Raw genomic sequence first — 14,298 nt, forward strand, 5'->3', positions numbered from 1 at the left:
AACTGCTTTGCACTACTGATAATTTATTGCTTCATTCACTTGACTTCACAAAGACAAAACAAGACAAGACAAATAACATTTATATCGCGCTTTTCTCCTGGCGGACTCAAAGCGCCAGAGCTGCAGCCACTAGGACACGCTCTAGAGGCAGTAGCAGTGTTAGGGAGACTTGCCTAAGGTCTCCTACTGAATAGGTGCTGGCTTACTGAACAAAGCATGCCTAAAGAGTCAATCTTGTGCATAGCATACAGCAGGGGTGCCCATTAGGTAGATTGTGAAGGGCTTCATGGTAAATCCCGACCCCACTACATTTTTCATTTTGTATATACAATTGTGCTCCTAAAATTGTACATAGGTAGATTATTTTGATTTGCTAATTTTTTTAAAGTAGCTCACAAGCCCAAAAAGTGTGGGCACCTCTGGCATACAGTATAAAAAGTGATATTTATTGTGATACTTACATAGTGTGCACTTTTAAGCCTCAGGAGAAGCTGATTAAGCAAAGCGGTCATCAGGCCGTGCACCCTGGGGCACCCACTGTCATTCCACAGCCCCACAACGCTGCTCACGATAAAGTATCACTTTTTATACTGCATGCTATGCACAAGCTGGACTCTTTAAGCATGCTTTGTGGAGTCAAGTGAATGAAGCAATACATTGTCAGTAGTGCTAAGCATTTCCAATGTCTTGTTGCACTGTACAGAGTATATTGTCTTGTCACCAACGGTCCCTCAGAGGGGCTCACAATCTAGTCCCTACCATAGTCATATCTATATCATGTAGTGCAAGTATTATAGTCTAGGGCAAATCTAGGGGGAAGCCAATTAACTTATCTGTATGTTTTGAAGTGTGGGAGGAAACCAGAGTGCCTGGAGAAAACCCACTCAGCCATGGCAGGGGGGGGGGGGGGGGGACAGACATACAAACTCCTTGCAGATCTTGACCTGGTAATGCTTGGAGGTAGAGGTCCACAGTTTCAGGGCTGGTTGGGAAGCATAGAATATTGGGGGTAAGGCTAGGTTCACATTTGCACTGAAAACAAACCATTGACAGGATCGGAAGGCAGCGGATCAACGGACATATTAATGGATTCTACGCCAAGAGCACAGGCTCCAAGAATACATGTTCAGGTACACGATAATTCCATGTCTGACATAACATAGTCCTGAGTGATGGAGCTTTACCATGCACAGCAGGAACCCAATGCAGCGTGGACCTAGGCAACAGTTCAGGGAGAGACTTTCCATAATGTGTGCTGGGCCAGGGGACTTTCAATGATAAAGAGGATATGTCCTGCAAACCTGTAGCAAGAATTACAATCCTTATGATTTATTCAAATGTCCATGGTAATTAGCCAACAATTGTTTCGGTGCAATGACAAGGCAGGATCACCACAGGAGGACATAAAGGGGACTCTGCGTGGCCCTAAACAATTGTTTTGTTACCATGGACTTTTGAATAAAACAAAAAGGACCGCAATTTTTGGTACTGATGTGCGGGCCATCCCGCTTTATAGTTTCTGTAATGATATGTTGCCAGCCCATAGGCTAGTGACCCGTTCTGTTGCTATGGAGGGCTAACTGTGCATCACACAACAAAGCAGCACAGAGTGGGTGGGGTGAGCAAAAGAACAATGCCTTCAGCTGAGACAATTCATAAGGCCGATTGCTTTCTGATGCTTCGAATAGGATCAGGTGCTGCTGTACACATGCTACATTTTCGGCAAAGGCAGCCCAGACTAGCTGCTTCAGCCAAGAACCATGTAGCATGTGCAAAAGGCCTTGTATTAAAATTATCAAATGTAATGTAAATATACTAGAAAGTAAGGCCCTCTTTGAGAGTTTGATTTTTTTTCCCCACTTATCAAAACACTGATGAGTCAAGGCCTGTTCTACATACATCTAGCAAGGCTGTAGTGCAGTGGGCAGCAAGAAGCAATCTATGGCTTCATGACATTGTACTACATTGAGAAGTACAAAGCTATCAGTAGGGGCATCCTGATCAATACTCGATCATATCTGTGCTTAAAAAACGATAAAATGTATTGTGATGCAAGGGGGTAAATCATACAAGTTTTGTTCAGATGGTTTGCTTAAATTCCCTGGAGGAAAAAAAAAAAAACAAGGGTGCGGTGTTTTGCAGATATTTTTAATCAGTTACCAATAAATCCACTGGCCCAATTTCAAGCCATGCATAATTACCATTAACCACTTGCCGACCGCCCCCAGCCGATGGGCAGCGGCAAAGACTGGGCCTAAACGACCGCAATACGCCCATCGGCGGAGGCGGCAGGCGTGATTATGCGGCGATCGCGTCATTCGTGACGCGATCAGCCGCCGGCGACTGGCTCCGCCCCCCTCACGCTGTAACCCGCCGGCCGTTCAGAAGCGCTGGTGGGTTACTAGCTGCCCGATCACCGCCATGGATGTGTATGATGGGCTTTGTAATGTATACAAAGCCTATTATACATGCTGCCTCCTGCCCTGGTGGTCCCAGTGTCCGAGGGACCACCAGGGCAGGCTGCAGCCACCCTATGTCGCACCCAAGCACACTGATTCCCCCCCCTGCCCCTTGATCGCCCACAGCACCCCTCAGACCCCCCCTGCCCACCTCCCAGACCACTTTTAGCACCCAATCACCCCCCTAATCACCCATCAATCACTCCCTGTCACTTTCTGTCAACGCTTTTTTTTAACCATAAACTGCCCCCTGCTCCCTCCTGATCACCCCACCCCTCAGATTCTCCCCAGACCCCCCCCCCCCCTCATGTACTGTATGCCTCTATCCCCCCTGTAATAACCCACTGATCACCTGTCAATCACCCGTCAATCACCCCCTGTCACTGCCACCCATCAATCAGCCCCTAACCTGCCCCTTGAGGGCAATCTGATCACCCACCCACACCAATAGATCGCCTGCAGATCAGACATCAGATCACCTCCCAAGTGCAGTGTTTACATCTGTTCTCTACCCTAAACACCCACTAATTACCCATCAATCACCCCCTATCACCACCTGTCACTGTTACCCATCAGATTAGACCCTAATCTGCCCCTTGCGGGCACCCAATCACCCGCCCACACGCTCAGATTGCCCGCAGACCCCCCCCTTTATCAATTCGCCAGTGCATTATTTACATCCTTTCTTACCTGTAATAACCCACTGATCACCTGTCAATTACCCCCTGTCACTGCCACCTATCAATCAGCCCCTAACCTGCCCCTTGCGGGCAATCTGATCACCCACCCACACCATCAGATTGCCCCAGACCTACCCTCAGATCACCTCCAAAGTGCATTGTTTACATCTGTTCTGCCATCTAATCACCCACTGATCACCCATCAATCAGCCCCTGTCACTGATACCCATCAGATTAGACCCCTATCTGCCCCTAGGGCACCCAATCACTCGCCCACACCCTCAGAACGCCCTCAGACCCCAGCCCTGATCACCTCGCCAGTGCATTGCTTGCATCTATTTCCCCCCTCTAATCACACCTTGAGACACCCATCAATCACCTCCTGTCACCACCTGTCACCCCCTAGCACACCTACCCATCAGATCAGGCCCTAATTTGCCCCGTGTGGGCTCCTGATCACTCGGCCAAACCCTCAGACCCCCTTCCGATCATCTCTCCAGTGCATTGATTGCATCTATTTTTCCCTCTAACCACCCCCTGAGACTGTGTTCCTCATGTGGTTAAATATGCATGCAACCTGGAATTATTAACAACTCATTGACTTTGAGTCCGCCAGGAGAAAAGCGCAATTTAAATGTTATTTGTCTTGTCTTATCTGTAGGATCTAGTATACAGGGCTGTGAAGTTGGAGTCGAAGCAATTTTAGGTACCTGGAGTCTGAGTTGGAGTCAGTGGTTTCATAAACGAAGGAGCTGAAATATTTTCGTACCAAATCTACAGCCCTGGTGGAGTCGGAGCCATTTTGGAAACCTGGAGTTGGAGGTCTCAAACTGAGAAATCTGAGGGCTTTTTTGTACCGTCTCCACAGCCCTCCTAGTATAGATGGTCAATGCAATGCAAACCCCCTCCCCCCCCAAATTTCTTTTAATAATTCCTATATTTGTATAGCGCTTTTCTCTTATATGACTCAAACACTTGCGAGGCAGCCACTAGAACACCTGTAGGCAGTAGCAGTGTTATGCTGGATACACACCATGCGTTTCCGCGTTCGATGCGTCCGTCGATACGCATCGATTCAATTATTTCCAACATGTCCGATTCAAGCTTCGATGGATCGTTAGGTCGATTTGCCATACTTTACATGGCAATCGACCTAAAAATCATCGAAATTCGTTCGGAAATGCTCGAATCGACACGTATCGATGGACGCATTCGACGCGGAAACTCATGGTGTGTATCCAGCATTAGGGAGTCTCACCCAAGAACTCCTACTGAATAGGTGCTGGCTTACTGAACAAGAGCTGAGATTCAAACCCTGTTTTCCTGTGTAGAGGCAGAGCCCTTATCCATTACACTATCCAGTCACCACTCTATACAGGATTGTCCAATCAGATATACGCGCGACACTGTGGATGGCAGAAAGCGTCTAAGAACACCATTTCTGTATGTAAAACAGGCTGTTCTTTCAGCCTATGAATTTTAAAAAGTCCCCTCTGGAAAACATCGGAGCCCATTCTACTAGTATACAGGGAGTGCAGAATTATTAGGCAAGTTGTATTTTTGAGGAATAATTGTATTATTGAACAACAACAACCAGGTTCTCAATGAACCCAAAAAAAACTCAATATCAAAGCTGAATATTTTTGAAAGTAGTTTTTAGTTTGTTTTTAGTTTTAGCTATTTTAGGGGGATATCTGTGTGTGCAGGTGACTATTACTGTGCATAATTATTAGGCAACTTAACAAAAAACAAATATATACCCATTTCAATTATTTATTTTTACCAGTGAAACCAATAGAACATCTCAACATTCACAAATATACATTTCTGACATTCAAAAACAAATCAGTGACCAATATAGCCACCTTTTTTTGCAAGGACACCCAAAAGCCTGCCATCCATGGATTCTGTCAGTGTTTTGATCTGTTCACCATCAACATTGCGTGCAGCAGCAACCACAGCCTCCCAAACACTGTGCAGAGAGGTGTACGGTTTTCTCTCCTTGTAAATCTCACATTTTATGATGGACCACAGGTTCTCAATGGGGTTCAGATCAGGTGAACAAGGAGGCCATGTCATTAGTTTTTCTTCTTTTATACCCTTTCTTGCCAGCCACGCTGTGGAGTACTTGGACGCGTGTGATGGAGCATTGTCCTGCATGAAAATCATGTTTTTCTTGAGGGATGCAGACTTCTTCCTATACCACTGCTTGAAGAAGGTGTCTTCCAGAAACTGGCAGTAGGACTGGGAGTTGAGCTTGACTCCATCCTCAACCCGAAAAGGCCCCATAAGCTCATCTTTGAGGATACCAGCCCAAACCAGTACTCCACCTCCACCTTGCTGGCGTCTGAGTCGGACTGGAGCTCTCTGTCTTTTACCAATGCATCCATCTGGCCCATCAAGACTCACTCTAATTTCATCAGTCCATAAAACCTTAGAAAAATCAGTCTTGAGATATTTCTTGGCCCAGTCTTGACGTTTCAGCTTGTGTGTCTTGTTCAGTGGTGGTCGTCTTTCAGCCTTTAATACCTTGGCCATGTCTCTGAGTATTGCACACCTTGTGCTTTTGGGCACTCCAGTGATGTTGCAGCTCTGAAATATGGCCAAACTGGTGGCAAGTGGCATCTTGGCAGCTGCACGCTTGACTTTTCTCAGTTCATCTTAAAGATCTCACCAGCACACCGCAGTTCAAAGCACACCCTTTATTGTGCCAGTATCCACAAAGTTCCAACAATTGTTTCGGGGGCCACGCAGGGTCCCCCTTTATCAAGGCATATGGTTACATCGCACATACATAACGATTCCTCTATATACACTCCTACCACCCAATACCCCACCCGAAAGCTGTGACCTCACAAATGACATCATGGTTATTAGCATAGATAAACACAATCTGTATTGTCCAACTGTAAATAATCTATGGGCTGTTTATACCAAATTCATATCTCTGAGTATACCTCCTGTAACTTATTTTCTGCACCTGCCGTCATCAGGTGCACCCAGATCGCTACTGGCACGTTACCAGTGGGAGCCGCATACGCGTCATAGCGCATCAGCATGGTAATATCCTATAATATCCTATAGAGTGATTTAGATGCGCGGAAACCACGCCCACAAGCGGCATCAGCAGGGAGCGCTCTGCCGGATTAGGACGGTGATGAGCAGATAACGGACGGAGGGGGAAGGTATTGGAAGTTTGAATACATTCAATTAGGACTGTAACGTGCCAGTAGCGATCTGGGTGCACCTGATGACGGCAGGTGCAGAAAATAAGTTACAGGAGGTATACTCAGAGATATGAATTTGGTATAAACAGCCCATAGATTTACAGTTGGACAATACAGATTGTGTTTATCTATGCTAATAACCATGATGTCATTTGTGAGGTCACAGCTTTCGGGTGGGGTATTGGGTGGTAGGAGTGTATATAGAGGAATCGTTATGTATGTGCGATGTAACCATATGCCTTGATAAAAGGGGACCCTGCGTGGCCCCCGAAACAATTGTTGGAACTTTGTGGATACTGGCACAATAAAGGGTGTGCTTTGAACTGCTGTGTGCTGGTGAGATCTTTAAGATTGACTTACGAGTTTGGTATTGCCTATACCACCTCACCAAGCACCCCAAGAAACGGATGGTGTGCCTGCTTCGCTTTGGAATTACTTTTCTCAGTTCATGGGCAGTTAATTGCGCCTTGGTTTTTCCACACGCTTCTTGCGACCCTGTTGACCATTTTGAATGAAACGCTTGATTGTTCGATGATCACGCTTCAGAAGCTTTGCAATTCTAAGAGTGCTGCATCCCTCTGCAAGATATCTCACTATTTTTGACTTTTCTGAGCCTGTCAAGTCCTTCTTTTGACCCATTTTGCCAAAGGAAAGGAAGTTGCCTAATAATTATGCACACCTGATATAGGGTGTTGATGTCATTAGACCACACCCCTTCTCATTACAGAGATGCACATTACCTAATATGCTTAATTGGTAGTAGGCTTTCGAGCCTATACAGCTTAGAGTAAGACAACATGCATAAAGAGGATGATGTGGTCAAAATACTCATTTGCCTAATAATTCTGCACTCCCTGTACCATAGTTTCCATCTCCTTGGCTACAAAAGCATAAGACTCATCAGAACAAATTCATACAGCTAGGTAGTCAGATTTAAATACATTCATCAGGCATTGATACTTGGCTGTCCTGGGTAATGGAAAACTATTCTTCAGCCAGAAAGTCCTTCCCACTGTGGTTTCACCTAAGAGGAGTTTTATCTACAATGGCTTGTGAAATGCATTTTAATCTTTGAGCAATGTATTTCTTATAAGTATGTATACACATGCATTTTACATTTTACTAATTTTCACAATAGTGACACTTTTTAATTTTAAGCAGAGTGGGTTGACGTTATAGCTGGATGGTCAAGTAGTGGAGTGTAATAGAAAACAAACGTGTTCCAAAAAACATACAGATAAGTTAATTGGCTTCCCCCATAAATTGGCCCTAAACTACAATGTGATTATAGATGTGAATACACTGAGCCCCTCCGAGGGACAGTTACATGGCTATGTATGCTGCAGAAGAGGTCAATGCTATATAAATAAATTATGGGAGATGCCACATTAGTGAGGCACAGTTCTAGTGCTCCCATTTGTGCAATGAATCCTTGATGCGCCCCCAATTCCCGTAATCACTCCTTTAAAAATTTGACATTAGTCAAAAGTCAATTTTTTAGACTAATAGAATGGCTTGTGTCAATTTGTCACCCTCTCATTTCCTACTTTTCCCCTTTCTATTCACTCTCCTTTGAGTTCTTCAGGAAGCCGTGAGCTGGAAGTCGGGTGATTTGGGGGTCTTCGGGCAACTTAGTGGAAGACAGCACAGGTAACTATAACTTTCTTTTACAGGTGGGCTGCAGGATTTTCAGTTACAGGCTGGGTATCCACTTTTTAACAAAAGTAAAGTCCAGGACCCTCTGGGTCTTTTGAAACTGAACTGCAAAGTGACAGCCACACTGGCAGGAAAATCAGTTTGATGGAGAAAAAAAGAAGCTGTGGAAAATACTGAACTTATGTTGTTCATTAGTGATCAAGAAAACACTGTCTTAATTCAATAAACACCGTTTGCTACTCTATAGCAAAAATGATCATATGGGTCTGTCTACTAGAACCCCCCCAAAAAAGGATTAAAAAATACGAAAGCAGAAGCTGTCCCTTTACTGATTTACTACTAAAAACTATTCCTGTATGGCTGCAATTTCACTAAACTTGGCAATCCTTGCTATGGTCTGTTATCTAGATGAGAGCTGCAAACCTCTTCCACTTACCTGATCATTATCCACAGGATAGGTGTGTTGCCTAAAATGATCCCAAATAATTTTTAACACACAAACTGTGCTGCTGGTAATAAACATCGCTAAAGTGTACAGCCTCCCACTATAGGTATTATCAGCAACATACTTTCTAGCTGCACTGTATTTTCTAGCAGCATGTCATTGCTGTAGCTGTAAAGTGAAAATTTGACAAGGCACTTTTTTTCTACTTTATTTCTCGATACCAAGCAGTAGCCTTGCGGGCTGAACCAGAACTTTCATGGTGCTAATCAGATTTGGAAGGTTGATAATCATTTCCTGTGGAAGGCCTGGAACCCACTAGAAAGTGCAAAATGCTATTGCAATCGCTAGCGATTTGTGTGTCGCTATAGCCAGGGCTGTGGAGTCGGAGTCGTGGAGTCGGGCAATTTCAGGAAAAGTCAGGAAAAAATGCACCGACTCCGACTCCTAATGAATTTGTAACTGTAATTAAAATAGAAATTATGATAAAATGTTCTATTTCTCAGATAATAGTCATTAAAAATAATGTATATATACAGTATATATACAGTAATAGCTGTGCTTAGTCCACAAAAATGAAATAAACCAATCAAAGTTAGTTACTTGTGCTGCTTCAATAAAGCAGTCCCCGTATTTTTAAGGTCAGATATACATATCTGATTGTGACTGTATATATGATGTGTACACAGGAATCTCTTATATATACTAAATAACATCTATGCTGTAAGAATAAAGCCTGATGTGTAGCTGTGTCACTAATAGAGATGGTCAACGAGATGGAAATAATCTTGCATTGATGCTGATTTATGCAAATGTATGCACTCCCTTTGCTGATGAAATAAAATAATTTGATATGTTATTAAAATGTGGTTTGGTGACTACAAATTAAAGGGTAACGGAGACGGATGAAAAGTAAAGTTTTATACATACCTGGGGCTTCCTCCAGCCCCCTTCAGGCTAATCAGTACCTCACTGTCCTCCACCACCCGGATCTTCTGCTATGAGTCCTGGTAATTCAGCCAGTCATCGCTGTCCGGCCGCATGCCGCTCCCACAGCCAGGAACATTCTGCACCTGCGCAATAGTGCTGCACAGGTGTAGTATGCTCCTGGCGGCGGAGTGTGTGCATGCGCACTACGCCTGACTGGCTCAATTACCTGGACTCATAGCAGAAGATCCAGGTGGTGGAGGAGGACAACGAGGGACTGATTATCCTGAAGGCGGCTGGAGCCTTGGAGGAAGCCCCAGGTATGTATAAAAAACTTTAATTTCATCTGTCTCAGGTTTACTTTGTTATACAGTAGTACTATACTCTACATATGCACTCTCCACAGAGCTGCAGGGGATCCACTGAGAATGCTGTGCACATTGAACACAGAGGTGTTGTCTGTTTACAATCTCCTCATTCCCCTGCAGAGTACCTGCACATCATTCTTACATGTACCCACACTTACATTGCCTAGGGCCTGATAGATGTTCTTTGTTCCGGTTTGTACCTTTTACAAGTACTCTTACCAAGGACTAGTTTTAGTCTAAAGGGAATAAATATAGTAGTCTACATATCCTTCTCACTTCAGTTGTCTTGTAAAATTCCTAAGCGTTGGCAGTTAAGAGACGAATTTCATGTTACATACTTTTAATCAACAAAATTGTAATATGCAAATTAGAGGAGTCGGAGTCGTAGGAATCCTAAACTGAGGAGTCGGAGTCGGTGGATTTTTGGACCGACTCCACAGCCCTGATAGAGATGGTCAATGAGATGGAAATAATTCTGCACTGATGCTGATTTATGCAAATGTATGCACTCCCTTTGCTGATGAAATCAAATAATTTGATATGTTGTTAAAATTTGGTTTGGTGACTTCAAATTAAAGGGTACCTGAGACGGATGAAAAGTAAAGTTTTATACATACGTGGGGCTTCCTCCAGCCCTCTTCAGGCTAATCAGTCCCTCGCTGTCCTCCACCACCCGGATCTTCTGCTATGAGTCCTGGTAATTCAGCCAGTCAGCGCTGTCCGGCCACATGCCGCTCCCACAGCCAGGAACATTCTGCACCTGCGCAATAGTGCTGCACAGGTGTAGTATGCTCCTGGCGGCGGAGTGTGTGCATGCGCACTACGCCCGACTGGCTCAAGTACCTGGACTCATAGCAGAAGATCCAGGTGGTGGAGGAGGACAACGAGGGACTGATTATCCTGAAGTAGGCTGGAGGAAGCCCCAGGTATGTATAAAACTTTAATTTCATCTGTCTCAGGTTTACTTTGTTACACAGTAGCACTATACTCTTACATATGCTCTCCCCACAGAGCTGCAGGGAATCCACTGAGAATGCTGTGCACATTGAACACAGAGGTGTTGTCTGTCACCCATAAACCTTGTTCAGATTGTGCATGAAGAATGTGTAATAGAGGAAGAATCTCCTCATTCCCCTGCAGAGTACCTGCACATCACTTACATGTACCCACACTTACATTGCCTAGGGCCTGATAGATGTTCTTTGTTCTGGTTTGTACCTTTTACAAGTACTCTTACCAAGGACTAGTTTTAGTCTAATGGGAATAAATATAGTAGTCTACATATCCTTCTCACTTCAGTTGTCTTGTAAAATTCCTAAGCGTTGGCAGTTAAGAGACGAATTTCATGTTACATACTTTTAATCAACAAAATTGTAATATGCAAATTAGAGGAGTCGGTGGAATCCTAAACTGAGGAGTCGGAGGATTTTTGGACTGACTCCACAGCCCTGGCTATAGCCATAATTTGCAAGATGAGGTGCTCAGATCCCTCAGAAGTGAAAATAGGTAGGTGGAGCTGTGTACAAGGTGGTGGTTGGTGTAGACGTTTAACACACACACACACACACACACACACACACACACACACACACACACACACTCTAACTAACTTTCCATAGCAGTGCATTGTGAAAAATCTCTCAATTAAAATGTGCATAACGTGTATAAATGTATCTGTGATGTGAACTGAGCCATCGAGAAATATGGACATTACCTTACATAGTTAGTTATTTGGGTTGAAAAAAAGACATATGTCCATCGAGTTCAACCAGAAAATAAAGTACACCAGCCTGCTCCTCATATATCCATGCTGATCCAGCAGACGGCGAAAAACCCTTACAAGGCATGGTCCAATCAGGGATGCTCACCGGACGAAATCCGAATGGGTTTTATTCGATTTCATCCAGGTGATTAAAGCCCCTGGCCAGGTGTGCGAAAGGGGGTTAAACTTACCCAGCAGGCATCTTCTTTAACCCATCTCACTCTGTGTTCCAAGTCGCGTCACATGACTTCTACGCTTCCTCCTTCAACCCGGAGGACGTGTTTGTAATCACCTGACTGTGAGGTGTGGTGATGGATTGTTAATTACTTGATGTACAATTCCAATCATTTTATTCATGATTGGGGGAAGATTGAACATAGGTATGTGGTACTTTGGTCAGATTTTCGATTTGTTACAATCAGTCACAAAAGTTGATTGCTATTCTTGAATTGAACAGATATTTAAAAAATTGTAAGGTGTGTTGCCACCTTAAAGGGGCTCTATGGCGAAAAAAATTTAAAATATGAGCAAACAGACAAATGTTTTTTCCAGAGTAAAATGAGCCATAAATTAATTTTCTCCTATGTTGCCGTCACTTATAGTAGGTAGTAGAAATATGACAGAAGCGGCAGGTTTTGGACTAGTCCATCTCTTCATGGGGGGGCGGGATGCTCAGGGATTTATTTATTTTCAAAAGCACTTAGTGAATGGTAGTTGCGCTGTCCAACTGCCAAAAAACTGTGTAGTGAACAGAGAAGCTCGCATCATTGTTTAAATCCTTTTTAGGGAATATCTTTATATAGGATTAAAGCCTTGCTGAGAATCCCCTTTGAAGAGATGGACTAGTCCAAAACCTGTCACTTGTCAGATTTCTACTACCTACTGTAAGTGAAAGCAACATGGGATAGAAGTTATTTATGGCTCATTTTACTCTAGAAAAAAAACGTACTCATTTGTCTATGTTTGCACGCATTTTAAAAATTTTACGCCATAGTGCCCCTTTAAAGAGACTCTGCAACAACATTTTCATCCTTATTTCTTCCATCCTATAAGTTCCAATACCTGTTCTAATGTGCTCTGGCTCTGCATAAAAATGGCAATTACAAGCCAGGATTGCAGCAGGGAGTGGCAGAAACAGCACAGAGGGGCCCAGGAGAACATAATGAATAGAATGGTATGCTTTTTATTGTAAGAATTTTAGAGTACAGATTCTCTTTAAGTCCTTTTACACTAAATTAATTACTTTCAGTTATAACTGAAAAGTCAACTGATGTTTAAAATAACATGCATTTTTTCCTTATTGCCTCTTTTACACTGACCCATAGCAGTGCATTGTGAATAGCTCCAAACTGACCAAAATGAACTATGCTGCACAAGTCTTTACAACTATCCTGAAGCGCACACTCGTTGCAGCTCTCCTGCACATGGTGTGCAGTATCAGGAATAAGCAGGGAGTGAAAAAGGGTGTTCATAAGGACGGGCTGAGAGGAGCGAAACTGCCACTTTCTTCCAACCCATAATCAATGTTCGGCTAAATCAAATATTTTGGCTGAGCAAGGCGGGAACCACAGAGCGCGCTGGAGGGTGAGGAGCTCCATATCAATAGAGCGCTTGGGTCCTCCATGTAAAACTCACACTGGTTCCCCCAGCTCCTTAGATACGCCACTGGACACGTGTACAGTAGCCCCTTACCCACAAGCAATCCACCAAGTGGATCAACTTGCCTTAGTTACAGACAACTCAATAGTGCATGCCGTTCCCTCGCATGACATCAGGGCCGGTGCTACCATAGCGGCAAAGGGGGCCATTGCCCCTAGGCCCCAGAGCGTCTTCCCCCAACTTAACTGTTCCATGGGGTCCTGTGGGGAAATTTGGGTGCAACAAAGGGTCCCTACTGCCGCTTTTTTGGTCAGGGACTATCTATTGGGGGGGGGGGGGGGGGAGGTCCCTGGTTAATTTTCCCCAGGGGCCCCATTGTTAATAGACCCAGCCCTGCGTGACATCACAAACCCACTGCACCACTGTCTGATCCGCTCACATAGAAACATAGCATATAACATCTACAGCATGGCCCAGCAATGTCACCCAAGGGGATCCCGTCCCAATCCCCATCTTTCACAGGTGTGTACACACCTTTTACACAGGTAAACACAAAAAAAATAAAAAAATATAAAAGCAGGACTGCAGTAGTTTTGAACAGACATAAAAATTTGATTTATCTGCTCATTCATAAACAGGAACACCTAGCCCAGCCAAGTAATCCTGCGCTATGGCTAGGAGGAGCCACACTGACACTAATTGTGCCAGCTTATTGAGAGAAGAAAATAATATCACCCAATTTCCACCTGCCGTGCCCTAGGGTGGAGTGCAACTTCCCGCACCTCGGTTATTTGTTACAGCAAGATCGATATAGTTGTACTTATCCCTTGGATTAAACTTTGAAACAAAACTGCCCACCCCTCCAACAAGTTGTCTCATTACAAAGTGAGTGCGGTGTCTACCCTTCAACAGCACTCAACACATCCCCTCCCCAGTGCATGCAGCAGTCTCGGCATCCCCCCGTGTCTTACCTTCACAGCGAGCGGTCAGCGTTCAGACCTGGAATATCCCCTTCTTTCTGGGACTTGTAGTCTCCCAGCCACCGACCTTATTAGCTCCCGGCGTCAGAGAAGCAGCCAGCTGAACTACGCTTCCCATCATCCCCCACGGTCCCTCAGCTTGTTGCCCATCCCGCCGCTGCTGCAGGTAACAAAGCAGTTGCACTCCCCGCCTGTGTG

At 44.4% G+C, this 14,298-nt stretch overlaps 1 protein-coding gene across 3 annotated transcripts in view; it reads right to left on the reverse strand.

Annotated features, from left to right (window-relative positions):
- C6H1orf159 (chromosome 6 C1orf159 homolog) overlaps positions 1-14,282 on the reverse strand; it is a 99,739-nt gene extending 85,457 nt beyond the window's left edge. For 2 of the 3 annotated variants that reach the window (XM_068240745.1, XM_068240744.1), the window contains exon 1: positions 14,092-14,281. The gene's annotated coding sequence lies outside the window, so the exon portion shown is untranslated. Of the gene's footprint in view, positions 1-14,091 lie in introns of all 3 variants that reach the window. The other variant, XM_068240746.1, reaches the window with a different exon arrangement.
- Between the last annotated feature and the right edge of the window lie 16 nt (positions 14,283-14,298).

This window comes from Hyperolius riggenbachi, chromosome 6 (genome assembly GCF_040937935.1).
Source record: "Hyperolius riggenbachi isolate aHypRig1 chromosome 6, aHypRig1.pri, whole genome shotgun sequence".
Classification (NCBI taxonomy): domain Eukaryota; kingdom Metazoa; phylum Chordata; class Amphibia; order Anura; family Hyperoliidae; genus Hyperolius; species Hyperolius riggenbachi.